The sequence below is a fragment of the Cupressus sempervirens genome, chromosome 7 (assembly GCF_028749045.1).
Source record: "Cupressus sempervirens isolate cs-2001-9-10 chromosome 7, ASM2874904v1, whole genome shotgun sequence".
In the NCBI taxonomy this organism is placed as follows: Eukaryota; Viridiplantae; Streptophyta; class Pinopsida; order Cupressales; family Cupressaceae; genus Cupressus; species Cupressus sempervirens.
In genome coordinates this window covers 859152137-859166783 of record NC_143124.1, presented here as the reverse complement: position 1 = coordinate 859166783, position 14647 = coordinate 859152137, and the positions used below count along the sequence as shown (strand labels likewise).

General features: G+C 35.9%; 1 pseudogene across 1 annotated transcript; it reads left to right on the top strand.

Moving 5' to 3' along the window:
• The first annotated feature begins 5114 nt into the window (after positions 1-5114).
• LOC149550163 (pentatricopeptide repeat-containing protein At2g22070 pseudogene) lies at positions 5115-9959 on the top strand (annotated as a pseudogene). The gene is made up of 2 exons (XR_016354173.1): positions 5115-8982; positions 9077-9959. The product of XR_016354173.1 is annotated as a pentatricopeptide repeat-containing protein At2g22070 pseudogene (transcript).
• Positions 9960-14647: the final 4688 nt, after the last annotated feature.

The following is a 14647-nucleotide window of genomic DNA, read 5'->3' as shown; positions in this document are numbered from 1 at the left end:
GTCTTAGTCTACAATTTCATCTTGATGGGTGCAATATCCCTCTAGCTATGTGGACCAAGCTTGAAGGCTTGTTTGGTACAGTGAATGAGTTCAAGGCACTTTAGATTGAGGTAGAGCTTACCTCACTTTTACTAGATTATTTTTCCCTCCATTGAGGACTTCTTGATGAAATTCAAGCAACTGAGATCTTTATTGTAGGGTTGTGGGAAAATGAAGACTAACACTAAGTGTATCTACCTGATTCTTTCTAAGCTTCATGGAAACTTTCAAATTTTTTCTTCTACCTTCTATTCCACCAAAGATGCTTTGGGTGATAGATTTACCATGCCATCCTTTGAGGTTTTTTGTGATCCGTTGACTCGAGAGAAAGCTAAGCTCTCTCAGTTGGATTCTCTCATGGGCTCACAGAGTCATGCATTAGTAGCTTGGTCATCTTTAGGGACGAAGGAGAAGACTTGGAAATTTCATTCTATAGAGTCTCAGATTGATTCCAGCACTCACAGCTCATCTGGGCCACCTCCTCCTAAAGGGGGTAAATCAAAGCCAGAAAGACCAAAAGGTGCTCATTTTAATAAGCCTAATCATGATTAGTCACATTTCTATGAGAAGAAGTTAGATGGCTATGCCAAACAGGTTTTAGATTTGACAACTCTCCTTTAGAAGAGCAACATTGATATTCATTCTACTTCTCACAAACCTTCTTCATCATCATCATTTCAATCATATGGTAAAGCTATGGGAAAGGGTCATGCACTATGTGCAACTACTATCCCTCATTCTTCTAGTTGGTTACTGGATTGGGGTGCTTCACACCATATGGCATCTTCTCAAGATTTGTTCTCTTCTTTTGAGGCTTCTCCTACTCGACACATTTTGATAGGGAATAACATTGTTATGATTGTTTGAGGGAAAGTTTCTATTGACATTGATGATGGTACATTTCATGATGTACTTTTTGTTCTATCTTTTTCCTCTAACCTTCTCTGTATTTATCATATTACGCACAGTGGGACAAGGAAGACAATTGAGTTTGCACAGGATTCAGTGCACATCAGAGATAGTGAGACAGGCAATATTATTGCTATAGGGATGTTGGTCATGCTTCTTGCCTATATTCATTCTCACATTTTGGTCCACCATCTCCACTATCAGAGACTCGATCTCTTTTTTCATGAGAGGTAAATTTAGGTCGCTTGAACTTATGTGTTGTTCCTGAGACCAATGTTGTGACTTCTACACCTCCACCTCCTGCTCAGATTTCATCTCTTGCACATGATTACTCTTCAGCATTGCCTACTATTGCAAGTCTAGTCATCAAGCCACCTAATGCAGTTGTTGAGGATATATCAAAGGATACACATCTCCTCTCAAATGATAGATTTAGTACACCTATTATTTTTCCTCCATTAGAGATTCCATTTCAAGATTCTCATGCTTTCTCCTTTGAGCATCAACTATGACTTCCAATTGTACCTTACATGCATGGGTTTTATCATCCTTGTCCACCACCTTTGCTTCCTTCATATTGGAGCCACATTGGTATGTTCATCGACACAAGCATTCTACCATTTTGGGGGGCTATGGAGTCTCAAGCTTCTATCATGGAGGCTTTCATTGTACTTATGGTCTTGAGAGATTCTCTCGAGCTATTTCATTTGTGCATTCTTTTCTCTATCTTTTTGGAGTAGGGTTTTTCCCATTGGGTTTTTTTTATTTCTCCATTTCATAGAGATTTGATTGTGATTGGGTACCTCATTAGGCCTTGTTGTTGGGACCCAAGTTTTCTTTCCTCATTGCATTGTAGTTTCCTTGCTCTTTCTGCATTGTTTGTAGTTGCATTGTTGCTCATCTTAAGGGGGGGTGTTAGAGAAAAAAGTTAATTTAATTTCATTAATTAAATTACCTTTTCTCCTTTCTTAAGATTTCACTTTATGCACCTTTTGCATTCTCATTTAATAATTATTTAGTAATTATTAAATAGCATTTACCTTTTAGGTTACCCTTTGTACATTTTAGTTTTTGGATTTCGATCTCCTACTAAGGATAGATCATTTGTAAGTATCTTGTATCTTTTATTTTTCTAAGAATACAATTTGCATATTTTCAAAGCAAACCCTTGCCTCCTCTTGTCTTTTTCTTTATTGTGACAAGTTTTTACATGCAGGTATTTGAGTGCTTTGTGGATTTGTTTTGTGTATTTGTTCAAATCCTTCAATTTGTATTCACGTATTTGTGTAAACTTAGCTAATAGTATACCTCCCCTCCAACATAGCCTACATCTTGCCTTGTGACAAAGTGTCCTCTAAGCCTACATCTTGCCTTGTGCCAAAGTGTTCTCTAAGTTTACACCCATACAACTCTTTGATGAGGTTCTTTCTTCCGTAACTCTGTGGGATGTACTATAACTTCTACTTGAATAGGTATATGTAGCAAATAGTATTCCATATAATCTAGTAATTCTTCAACCCAAGGTTATGTGCATATGAACCATGTATATTTTTTTTTTGGATTTACACCATATAAATCCTTCATCATCTAGATGCCCACAAGTTTACTATTAGTACAATAACTTGTATCTCTCACTTAATGGTATTTTCAACCTCGTTGATCTTTCCTACATGGTGATTCAATATAAAAGAATAACCCTACAAATATTAAATGTTTGCCTCATGTGCATATAGTTGAGCTCTACATGATTATTCATGAACTTTAACACCTAATGATCTATGTCAAGCACAGACTCCTTTGATTTGATAAGTAGTGGCACCAATTAATCTAGTTTTATAAAGCTTATGTTGTGGCACAAAACTTCTTGTTATAGACAAAATAACATTGTCAAATGTTATTGAAGTTCTTGTTAAAATGTGTGATTGGCCTACCATCTTAACTTAATATGATTTTGATTGTCAATATTGATGGAGGATTTTATTTATTAGTCTATTATATATTTTCCGACACCTAATTTATCTTGCATGAGTCAAGCTCATTTACGATTAATAATGTGAGTATTCTCCTTTTTTTTATATCATTACACAATAACCTTTTTTTTCCTATGCATTCCCTAGGTACCTAGTTTGATTTGTAATATCTTAAGTTTTTTTACTTTTATTATAATGGGACATACCATAGCTCAACTTATTCCCTAATAGTGAGAAATGCATTGTGACTATTAGTACAGAGTGATGTCTTACTTGATTTCTTTCTTGTTATCAAATCTAACATGTGACTACAAGTGTAGGGCACACCACGACTTTCTACTTGAAGAGTGTAAAACTCTTGGAGATAGTAGTTATCCACTTAAAACTTTGACTATACATGTTATGTATCAAGGGTGCATAAGTACACTTAAGTTCCTAATGAAATTTAAATTGAAGCTTGTAATATGGCCTCCCTAATGATTCTTCAATTAATCCACTCATCAACCACATAGACCTTCTTTGTATTCAATTTACAATCTCCCTTGAGATGTCAAAAATCTTAAGTATGCCAACTCCTTCATGGTTCTTCACAAATTATTCTCTTCTTGGTTATGCCAATACCTATTATAGTTGTATTCTTACCTCTTATTTGCTAACATGAAAATGTTACTGAGATAGATAGAAAAACACATTTTATGGTTAAATAACTTGAAACCTCATTCATTAATAGCATAAATGTTCTTAGGTTTTTAATAATCTAAATGACATCACCACCCACTCATACAAGCCTTACGTTATTCAAAATTTGTTATTTTATTCATCTCCACTCCCTAATCTTAATCTAGTATTATCCTCTTTATGTCTATACACTCAAGAAATTCATTAGATGTTCAATGCATGCTAGTAAAAAACTATACTTAATGCTAATCATCTTTATCTTTTGGGAATATGTGCACATTATCCCTATTCCATCCATCTTTAATTCAAGTATTGAAATAACTCAATATTTTTCTTATCAAGCCTCATTACAAAATTTATTTAACTCAGCAATCATGTGAAGTTTCATATTGTGTGTCACCTAGTTTGGAAAATCAAAACTTAGAATCATATGCTTGTAGTGTGAGATGTTATGCATCAATGACAATGTGTTTTTTTTTCTTCGACAATTTGATAAACAAGCTTCTTGAAGAGTATGACAACTTATGGCTCTTTAAACCTATGTGATTCCATCTACTCCTAAATGGGGTTGGCCAACAACACAAAATAGTCCTACCTACCTCCTTTAGAAAATCTTTTGTTGGTGAAAACCACCACTTACACTTCTATATGGCCTCCTTTTTGTCCTCCATGGGAAGTAGCCAAAACTTCTTCCTATCATTTTTTATGGTGAATATGTTATTTTCCCCATCATGTATTATGTATCAATCATACTACCACTACCATCCCAATAACACATGGTAGACATCCATCAAGTTTACATTATATCACACCACATTCATGTGTCCTCTAATGCAAAATGCAACTTGACATTTCTCTACCACTATGATTTGATATCCCACTCTACAAGTATGAATTATTTTATGTGATAGGGTGAGCAACATTCTTCAAGCCCAACTTCTCCACTATCTTTATAGACACTAAGTTATCAATACCACCTTCATCAATGGTTAATTGACAACACTTCCCTCATACATTGTCCTTAGTTTAAAATATATTCCTCAACCATGGGTCATTGTCTTTTCATGTAAGTTCCAATAAAACCTTGCACATCATCAATGTTTACAATCTCTATGTCAGTATTTTTTGCTTTGTTTCTTAATAAAGAGACACTTGGATATTTAGCCCACACAATATACTTGAGATTAAAATGTAAATTATCTTTTATTATTAATTATTAAATAAAAAGTTACTTTCCACATAAGAAAATAACTTAAATTTTTAGTACATCGAACCATTTTTTTTCTAACTATTCTTTCATATGATATATCAAACAATATCATCTCAACTATTAATAATAAAAAGTTCTACACATTTTAATTTAAAAATGAAAAAAAACTTATATTTACTCAAATCATGTTCATGGGTTTTCTTGCAAATTCACATTGTAGGCCTAATCTAAACATCCCAACTCATACAACATAAAATTTATAAGCAATATTCATCATCATTTTGTTTCTAATTAAGCTGGAAGGTAGACATAAAAAAGAACATTTTTACAAAGCTTCTTCGCAGTCGCCTCGATTAAATCACAGGTTTAATGGTGGTTGTACCCAATAATTATGGCCAGGTTTGAAGCTGTTCATTGCCAAAAATTATAACTCTCAAGGGCCATGGCCATCCACTCAGGGCAGGAAGCGATTTGAATTGTTTTGTTTTTCCTTATGCTCACACGGTCGTATTTGAAAATAGAAATCAAATAAATCTGAACTAGCAAGGTTTTGTTGATGTTAATCTAAAGTAAAATGATCGAAACACGCAATGACATCAATTGCCAATCTGAGGGCACTCTGCCGAGAGGATTGCTTGAAAGAAGCCCTCCACTGTCTGCTTACAACACACAGCAATCCTTTAGACTCTTCCACATATCTTCAACTTCTGCAGGCCTGCATTGCAAAGAAAGCGCTTTCAGAAGGCAAGCGAATTCACTCTTACATCAAGAACAATGGATTTACCTCTGCGACAAACGCTTTTTTGCAAAATGCATTTATCAACATGTATGATAAGTGCGGAAGTTTAGTTAATGCTCGCAAAGTGTTTGACGAAATGACTGAAAGAGATGTCCTCTCGTGGAATATGATTATTTCAGCTTACAGAAGACATGGAATTCCTCAAGAGGCATTCATATTGTTTCACCAGATGCAACGAAGAGCAGCTGTACAGCCTGATCAGTACACCTTCTCTGCTGTTCTACCTGTATGTGCTGACATGACATCTCTGAAAAATGGTTTGCAAATTCATGCAAAGATCATTAGATGTGGATTTGAAGTTTATAACGTTGTTGTGATGAATACCCTGATGGATATGTATGCAAAGTGCGGAAGACTGGAGAAGGCGCGTCGGCTGTTTGATAACATGCCTCAGCCGAATGTAACGCCTAGTAAACTGTTTAACAAAGTGTCCCAACAAGATGAAATCGCACTTGAATTGTCTGATAGGATACCTCAACCAAATATGGTGTCATGGAATGTAATGATTGCAGGATATGCACGGAATGGGCTGGTTAAAGAAGCCTTGGAGTTTTATAAACAAATGCAATTGGCAGGTGTAGAGCCAAATCCCGCAACTTTTGCCAGTGTCCTCCCGGCATGTACCAAAACGGGAGACTTGGAACAGGGTATGGAGGTCCATAGAAAGATAATGGAAAGTGGACCTTTATTGGATACTTCCATTGCGAATTCCTTGATCGATATGTACGCAAAATGTGGAAACTTAATGAAGGCGCGTAGATTATTTGATGAAATGGCTCAGAGAAGTGTGGTTTCATGGAATGTAATGATTACAGGATACATGCACAATGGTGAACTGGATGAGGCTTTGATGATTTTCGAAGAAACGCCTCAACGAGATGTCGTGTCGTGGAATGCAGTGATTGTAGGTTGTGCACAAAATGGGTTTGCTGACAAAGCCTTGGAGTTTTTTATGACAATGCAATTATCAGGTGTAAAAGCGAACTGTACCACTTTTCTCAGCGTTCTTCCAGCCTGTGCCAAAATAGGATCGTTGGAGCGGGGTATTGATGTCCATCAAAAGGTAATAGAAAGTGGGGTTGAGTCGGATGTCGTAGTTTCCAATTCCCTGATTGATATGTATGCGAAATGTAGAAGCATGCAGAAGGCACGCAAAGTGTTTGATAAAATGCATAAGGAAGACTTGGTTTCCTGGAATGCAATGATCACAGGATATGCACAAAATGGTTTTCTTAATGATGCTGTAAAACATTTTAAAGAAATGCCACAACGAGATGTTGTCTCATGGACTGCAGTTATTGCTGGATATGCACAACATGGACTTGGCGAAAAGGCTTTAGATTTTTTTAAACAGATGCTGGCAACGTCTGTAAAGTCAGACTCATCTGCATATGCCAGCGTCCTCCCAGCTTGTGCCAAAGTTGGAGCTTTAGAACAGGGTATGGAGATACATCAAAAAATAATCGAAAGTGGACTTTTGTCTCATGTGCTTGCCACTTCCCTGATAGACATGTATGCAAAATGTGGGAGCGTAGAGAAGGCACACAAACTGTTTGGCAAGTTGCATGATGAGGACATGATATCATCGAATGCGATGATTACAGGATATGCTCAAAATGGTGTTCTTGATGAGGCTTTACGTATTTTCAAAGAAATGCCTCAACGAGATGTGGTCTCATGGACAGCAATTGTTGCTGGATATGCACACAATGGACTCGTTGAAAAATCCTTTGAAACTTTTAAGCAAATGCAAGTAGCAGGCGTGGAGCCAGACTCATCAACCGTTGCTACCATCCTCCCATGTTGTGCCAAAATTGGAGCCTTAGAACAGGGTGCGGAGATCCATCAAAGGATAATTGAAAATGGATTTCTGTTAGATATCGTTGTGGTAAACTCCCTAATAGACATGTATGCGAAATGTGGAAGTATCCAGAAGGCACGTGGATTGTTTGAAAAAATACATCATTCAGATGTGGCTTCATGGAATGCAATGATTGCTGGATATGCAATGCATGGCTATAGCAAGGACGCTCTAAAACATTTTGAATTGATGAAGCACTCCGGGACAAATCCCAACCATATTAGCCTTGTGTCTGTTTTATTCGCATGCAGCCATGCTGGTCTAGTTGATGAGGGCTGTAAATACTACAACCAGATGAGCGACTCTTATTGTATCATGCCCACAATGGATCATTATGTGTGCATGGTTGACCTTCTCGGGCGTGCTGGTTATCTCGAGGAAACCTTAAACTTTATCATCAAATTGCCAGCGAAACCAGACGTAGTTGTGTGGATGTGTTTGCTTGGAGTTTGCAGATCACATAAGAAAATGGAGCTAGGAGAATTTGTGGCAAGGCTCCTTTTTGAGTTGAACCCTAAAAATCCTGCACCTCATGTTCTTCTATCAAACATTTACTCAGAAGTAGGCAGATGGTGTGATTCTCAAAAGTTAAGGAGATCGATGAAGGATAGAGGAATCAGAAAGATACCTGGATGCAGTTGGATTGAAGTCCATAAAATGGTACATGCGTTTTGTATAGGAGACAGATCACACCCACAAACACAAGGAATTTATGCGAAGTTAGAGAAATTGACTTCGGAGATGAAGGCAGCAGGGTATATTCCAGATTTAAGATCTGTAATGAATGATGTAGAGGACGAGGAGAAGGAATTACTCGTCTGCCACCACAGTGAGAGATTGGCAATTGCATTCGGGTTGTTAAACATGCCGCCTGGAACAACTATTAGAGTTGTCAAAAACCTTAGAGTATGTGATGATTGCCATACTGCAACCAAGTTTATATCCAAGATCGTTAGAAGAGAAATTGTAGTTAGAGATGCAAACCGTTTCCATCATTTTAAACATGGACAGTGTTCTTGTAGAGATTACTGGTAACAATACATGAAGCAAGTTATACTTGCAGGCTTACACTACAACAAGACGCTTGGTATCAGACTAACAGTGGTAAGAAAAAGTTCAGCATACTTTCAGTTTCTTGAAAAATGTTTAGTTTGTCTCCTGAGTGTTTGGGGAGTTTTGACTCGACGCAATGATATTTTAAAGTATACATCACTTCCTAGATATGCCCAAGGGTTATTCTTACAGAGATTCACTGAAGTGCTCAAAAACTAGTTTGAGAATAATGTAGATTTGATCAAAGCTGTTTGGAATGAATTTACATCAGCCCAATTTGTAAAATCCTTGTTTTGTAATATACCAAGGAGAAACTTAGATATTCAACTAATTTCAGAAAGCTTGTTGAACTGTGGACTCAAAAGCTGGAAGATGTGGAAGAATTTGGTTGAAGGAAAAATAAATCCGTTCCACCAGAAGGAAAGATGAGAAGTGCTCACCATCAAACTAATGCTTGGATACCGTAAGAGATAGTCTGTTTATCGAAGTTTATTCCTGCATCTGTAATTTTGTTTTCTTTTATGTGGCTTAACTCTATTCTCTTGTGCCTACATCAGGTTCTCCATTTGGGCTTCAATTTTATGTATCAACCTATAAATCAAAATTTACAGCGGATTTTGTCCCATTTATGTGGTTATGTATTTTCAAGGAGATTTTGTATCGATTTAAACCATTTCCTTATCAGGTTAACTACAAGGAACTCTAGTTCCGATGTGATATAGAGCTTCTTCTGTTGCTGCTTGTACAAAGAGGAATATAGTTCCCTACATATTGTGTATTTGAATATCCATTACAGAGGCATCTAGCGCAACTCTTCATAGCACTGTCTCCTACTCACCATCCCGTTGTGGGTCATGTTGTCGCCAAAAAGTGCTCCACAAAGTATTTGAAGTGGGGATTGAAGCCTCTGGTTGACGTCAAGCAGGTGAGGATGATCATGTGCCACTAGACGACGTTGTTGTTCACTTTTCCCCAACATGAGATGATCGCAGGGAATCTCCATTTCTAGCAGGTGGATATCCAGCCCATCCTCACAAGCGCCATTCACTTTCTTTTGCCGCAAAGAGATGTGATCAATGTTGTCAAAACATTGATGGTTAAAAAGGGATTTTTCTTTTGATGCATGAAGGGGATGAGGTGACTGTACCCCAACGAGGAGAGCATCATCACATGCACACCCATCTCTTCTATCCTTCCTCTATTCATTATTGTTCCAAACAAGTATTTGCTTCTTCACTTCTCTCTTTGCTTTTCACAACTAAATATATATTCCTTTCTTTGGGCACTGAATTAATTTGTAAGGTTGACTAACATATTCTCGGTGCTTTATAGAGCCTAGAATATAGAACCAATTTTTTAAAGGTTAGCATCAATCTCTAATAGAAAGAATGGTGATTATAAAGATAATGATCTTAATATAATCCTCAGATTTGTTTCTTAGCAGCTTTGTGTATTGTCATTGTTGAGTTTAGTTTCTTGTAATTCGAAGTTGTTTATGGATCTAGCAATATGTTTTAGAGTTCCATCGTAGATATACAAAAGTCCTCTCATTGCAATGTTGTTTTTCATATAGGGATTCACAAATTGTCTCTATTTATAGAGCTCTAATAGTAGCATTGAATATTTTTCAAACTCTTCGCATTGGATCTTTAAAGGTGTTGGTTCACTTGCAAGAAACATTTTCAATATGATTTTGTATGATAGAATGTGAATTTATTTAATAAGTAATGAAGATTTACCAATGTTCCTTACATTGTCCAACTAAACATTGCCTTTTTGCATGTCAACCATTCTCTTTATCTTAAAAGACATTAGCTTACTTGCAAGAAACCATTTTTAATATGATTTTGTCTGATAGGATGTGAAGCAATGAAGATCTACTCGTGGTTCTTACATTGTTCTAGACAATGTTGTCTTTTTGCATGTCAACATTCTCTCTTTTGCATGGTAGTGTGGTTTTCATGAGGTGGAATCAATAAACATAATTGAATCTACTAGATCCTTAACATTTTCATCCACTCACAAAGGGTGCAAACAGAAAGATAGGAAACAAAAGGCAATTGCCAATGTTTTTCCTTAATTCTATTCTATATAAGATTAAGATATTGAACAATTCATAATGTTTTGTTGGAACGAGCTACTTTTATTTAAGCATTTTTAGAACATTTCTATAGATATTACTTTCACCAAAGATAACATTGTTGCAAATTGGAGCCAATTGAATGCAAATAAATATTTTTTTCACATTAATCATCTAATTGATATAGAGGCTAACCATGAGGAGGATGACAACATTGATAATTAAGTTAACTAAGGAAACACAATTTAAAAGAATGAATGGGAGTTGCTATCACATATGGGGCTTGCTAGTGGTGGAAATCTAAATGCCCTTGAAATTCTTGATAGACAAGACTTTGATAATATGCACAACTATGATGAATGTTCTATACCTTCAAATTTAGGCAACAATACAAAACATATCATAAGCACAAATAAGATGTCCTCGCCAAAGGAACAATCCAAATTTGAGTTGAATGATCCACCAAATCCACTATATTCCAATTAGGAACCAACACTTATGATTATTTCAAAACATTTTAGTGATCATTCCTTCAAATAACCCTTGCATATGATTGTATAGGGAACTATAGGCATAGACAAAACCTACATAATACATTGCATTAAACATGCACTTTGGATTTCACCATAAAAACATGTAATACATTCCTTGTTGCTCTTGTAGTGTCACATTCAAAATGCATGCCTCAACTACACATGTTATCATCAAGACTCCAATGCTAGAAATGCAACCACTAAAGGGACAATCATTGTTAACATTACAAGAAGACAAGAGACATCAAATACCTTTGCGTTGACAAGATGAGTTTCATAGAACCAAAGTTGCAATTGATGACATACACTAGATTGTGTGAAGCTTTTCCCCACCAACAACACTTGTGTTTTGGAGGTAAATTTGTAATTTTTGTTGGTAACTTGCCCTAAATACACCTATAATGGACAAATCAATCTATGCATCGCACACAAATGCCAAATTCCTATGAATACAATTCACTATAATTATTACATTAGAAATACTACATTGTCAAAAAGGTGGTCGTAAAACTCAAATTATCTTTTGTCAAATATTTCAAAACATGTCTAATCCAAAGCCAACTGAATAAGATTATAATTACTAATGACTAAACATGTTAGTTTGTGGTGACTGATCAGGAAAGTATTGTGCATACTTCATAAATTCTTTGGGGCTCAGAGCATCACCCCAAATTGCTAGTTTGTGTTGACTGATCAGGAAAGTACGTACAAGTAATTATTAATTATAACACTAAAACGGTAAAAATAATTGTATAAAAGGGCTTAGGGTTAGGGATTGTTTCATAAGGTGATATGAAAATTGGTTCTTGCAGCGGTATTGAGCTGTAAGGGATTACAGATTGCAATCAGGTTGTAATCACTAGATCGCAAAAATATCGGACTTGTTGTTTGGTGGACGTAGCCCGGGGATTGGGTGAACCACTTTAAATCTTGGTGTCTTGTGTTCTTTTCTATGTGATCTATTATTTTCTGATATTGTTTATATTTGCATGTAATTGTTATTTTTGTCTGTGATTTAATACTAACAAGTGGTATCAAAGCAAGGTTATTTTTTAGTTATTCTCTGTAGGAAACTCTCACGGTAGAGTGGGAGCGATGGCAGATGAGGCTAAGATGAGGGTTGACAGGTTTAATTGGCAAAACTTCTAGTTATGAAAGATGCAAATGGAAGACTATCTTTATCAAAAGGATTTATGGAAGCCATTGGAAGGCAAAGCCAAGAATATAGGATCTATGTCAAATGACGAATGGGATCTTTTAAACAGAAAAACACTTTGAAGCATTCAATTATGCCTAGCACCATTGGTGGCATTTAATATTACAAAAAAGAAGACAACAAAAGAATTGATGCAAACCCTAATGAAACTCTATGAAAAGCCCTCTGCTTCAAACAAGGTATTTCTCATGAAGCATTTATCTAATATGAAAATGGCAGAAGGTGGATCTATTGCAGATCATTTAAATGAGTTTAATACTATTACTAGTCAATTATCTTCTGTAGGAATCAATTTTGATGAAGAAATTAGGGTTATCTTGATTTTGTGTTCTTTGTCTAAAAGCTAGAATGGCTTGGTAATGGCTATGAGTAATTATGTTCCTGGATCTGGTACCCTAAAATATGATGATGTGATCGGTGTTATTTTGAGTGAGGAAACTCATAGGAAAACCTCAGATCGATCTACATCAAGAAGTGTTTTGAATGCACAAAGCAGGGACAAAACAACTGAGAGAGGAAGTAATTCTGGAAATCATGGGAAATCAAAAGGAAAGTCAAAGGGGAGGAGGTCTCAATCGAGAGGATTAAACAACTACTGGTACTGTGGGAAATCAAGGCACAAAATGAAAGATTGTTGGAATTGAAAGAAAAATGAAGGAGATAAATCAGATAGAGACAAGGAGACAAATGTGGTAAGTAACAAATTTGAAGAGGATGCTTTGTTTTTGTTTTTAAAAAGTGTTGATGATTCATGGGTTTTAGATTCTGGTGCTTCATTTCATGCTACACCTTATAGAGGTTATTTCATTGATTATGTCCAAGGGGATTTTGGACTTGTTTATTTAGGGGATAATGAACCCTGTCAAATTGTTGGAAAGGGAAAAGTTAAGATTAAGTTGCAAAATGGGAATCATTGGCTACTACATGAGGTAAGACATGTTCGAAGGCTGAGTAGGAATTTAATTTCAGTAGGGCAACTCGGTGATAAGAACTATGTAGTTACTTTTAATAATAAATATTGGAAGGTTACAAAAGGTTCCCTTGTAGTAGCAAAAGGTGTGAAATAGGCACCTTATATCTTTGTACAGGTCATATTGTTCCTTCTACTTTAATTGTTTCAAAGAAAAATGAATGTTCAGGAACAATTGCTGCAGTTGAGTAGGGAGAACAAATAGTTGTTGTAGATTCCGATACAACATTGTGGCACAACAGACTTGGGCACATGAGTGAGAAAGGTATGAAAGTACTTCATTCAAAGAAAGTTTTACCAGGTCTGAAATGTGTTAATATGGATTTATGTGAAAGTTGTTTGTATGGAAAACAAAAAAGAGTGAGTTTTGTGAAGACTAGGAAGGAAAACAAAAAGGAGAAATTAGAGCTTGTGCATACAGATATATGGGGACCAGCCCAAGTATCTTCCCTTGGTGGTTCTCATTATTATGTTACATTTATTGATAACGCAACTAGAAAAGTATGAGTTTATTTTCTTAGACAAAAATCTGATGTATTTCAAACATTTAAAAAATGGAAATGCTTGGTTGAAAATGAGACTAGTAAGAAACTAAAATGTCTCAAATCTAATAATGGTGGTGAGTATTGCAGTCATGAATTTGAATATTACTACTCCACTAATGGTATTTGTAGAAAAAAAATTGTTCCAAGGACTCCACAAGAAAATGGAGTGGTTGAACGCATGAACAGGACTATAATGGAGCATGTAAGGAGTGTGAGGTTGCATGTTGGGTTGCCCTTACACATGTGGGTGGAGGCTGTCAATATTGTTGTATATTTGATTAATAGAGCTCCCTCTGCTCCTTTGGGCTATGGTATTCTAGAGGAAGGATAGATTGGTAAGAAGGTGAGTTATTCTTTTCTCAAAGCCTTCAATTGTGAAGCATTTGCTCACATAGATTTTAAAAATAGAACCAAGCTGGAAGCTAAGTCAAAGAAATGTGTATTTGTTGGATATGGCATTAATGAATTTGGTTATAGGCTCTAAGATTTTGAAAATCATAAAATTGTAAGAAGTAGGGATGTTGTATTCAATGAGAAACTATTATACAAAGATCTGTTGTAGCAACATGAGAAGAAAGAAGATGATTATGTAGTGTTGGATGATACTCCAAAAGATGATGTTCCAACCATTCCTCATGATGTGCAACAACTGCAACAATAAATACCACACACACCAATGAATGTTAGATGGTCAACAAGGCAAATTAGACCTCCAAAAATATTTTCTCCCTCTTTGTATTCAATTTTACTTACCGATGTTGGTGAACTTGAATGTTATGATGAA